Here is a 2240-nt window from a genome sequence, read left to right on the forward strand (position 1 = left end):
GGTGAAACAATTATGTTGTCTTAGAAAAAAGAGAGATTGAGAGAGAGGGAGAGAGAGAGAGAGAGAGAGAGAGAGAGAGAGAGAGAGAGAGAGAGAAAAGGAATACCACGTGGTTAGCATAGTCTGTAGTAGTAATTTCAATTAACTTATTAATGGTCACATTAGATCTGTTGATTTCCCTGTTGAAGTCTTCTTTTTCTTTTTGTATCCCAGTTTAAGACCTCTCTCTAACAACTTCTTTCAGTTCAGTGCAAAATTCTGAAATGCAGCCTTGGAACACCTAGATCCTTCCTTGTAATACTCATATGATTTCATTGTTCATCCAAGAAGAGGAAGTCCTTTCTAGAACAAGACAAGATCATCCAGAGACTCTGTGATTTTCAGAAGCAGTACTCAAAAGTCACAATTTCCAAACACATTTGGAAAATAAAACAAATCACCAAACATCATACATGGAGAAAGTAAACAAATCACAACCAAATGTGAATGATATTTGGGTAATTTGACACATGAATTTTATAATTAGTAAACTTGAGAGGGGAAACTAACCTCCAGAAAGGCCAGAAATACAAAATCAGTTCCTTCTATCTTCACATAACACTAATGACTAATGACACATCTTTGAAAGTAGAGAGGGTCACTTTAGGAGAGCTCTGTACTTACCTGTACTTTTCCAATCATGGTATGCAGGTGTCCCAGCAGATAATACATGCAGATAAAGCACTCAGGTACATAAAATAAATAAGCAAATCTTAAGAAGAGGAGGAGGAGGAGAAGGAGGAGAGGGAGGAGAGGGAGGAGGAGGAGGAGGAGGAGGAGGAGGAAGCAACAGCAGCAGCTCAAACAAAAAAAGGTTAAAGTTCTAATGTAAATTCTTGTCAATTTTGGGCATTTGCTAAACATGTCTCCATGCTTTTATTCTTTCTATTGAAACCATGAAAGGTGTATTATTTGAGTCAAGAGTAGGAATAAACAGCATTTCCCTGGACTCATGACTAACATGTAAATGCATGCTAACAAGTCTAAAGCTGATTTTAAATATGATTAAGTCACTTCCCCCTAATTCCTTCCATAGTAAGCCTCAGTGCTCTTCAATGAAAATTATAAAGTAAGATCATATCCAATATGTAAAAGCCACAATATACCCTAAGGAATATCAATTTCTAGTCCTTCAGAGTAGCAAGAAACTATGGCCCACATCCAGGGGGGAAGAATCAGTGAGGTTATAAATAGAACAGAATCATAAGTTAGAGTGAATAGACTTCAACATATATACTATGAATTAATGAAGTTACTGTGAGAATCAGGTGGAAAGAATGAGGGAAGAATTGCTAGGACTAGAAGGGCCAGTTTTGGACAGGCAAACTCATCAGACAAGGCTGAAAGAGCAGTAGGCACTGAGGAGGAGAAGACAAAGATATTGAGGACAAAGCAATGGAAATGATTTAAATTATGATTGAGGAACATATGTTTCACAAAAAGGAACACCTTTTCAATAGATGCTCATAGGGGAAAAAAAAAACACCTGTGATATCCGTGTGACAAAAAATGTACCATAGAGCTGAGGAACAAAAACGTGTATAAAATTTCTACAAATAATGCAGAACAAATATAGACAATTTTGATTTTTTCCAATAGATTTTTTTCTAGAAAGAACACATGAAGTTTACTTCAAGAAAGAAATAGCTTATATTAGAATTCATTAAAAATTAACAGATTTTATTCTGCAAAAGACAGAAAGGAGAATAAAGATAAGTGGAAGTACTAAGAGGAAACGCTTATCTAGAAAAAATATGCATGTGAAATGTTAATAGTCTTGTGATACAACAGGAACAAACACCAATATCAAAATAGTAGAACTATCAAAGAAAATATCTCATGAAAGACAGTGAAGTGATGAAAGTCATCCTATTACATTGGTCACAAAAACTTGTCTTCAAAGGGTTTGCAAAATTAAATGTCCATGAGATATTGTTTTGAACTTGCTTAAAGAAATAAAATTCAAAACACTAACACTAAGTTTGTGGAATGATACAGAACCTGAAGCGCATATCATTTATAGCTTATTGGCATGCAAATGACAGAGCCAGGTTACAAGGAGTTTTAACTTTTCCTTAGGGAGGTGATATGTTGTTATCCTTGGATCCAACGTTTGCACTCTTCAGTGTTTACTCAAATGAACTAAAACCATAGTTCTACAAAAACCTCTTGCTCGTGAACTCTCCTAACCTTTTTACTCT

Source organism: Mus caroli, chromosome 6 (assembly GCF_900094665.2).
Source record: "Mus caroli chromosome 6, CAROLI_EIJ_v1.1, whole genome shotgun sequence".
NCBI classification, from domain to species: domain Eukaryota; kingdom Metazoa; phylum Chordata; class Mammalia; order Rodentia; family Muridae; genus Mus; species Mus caroli.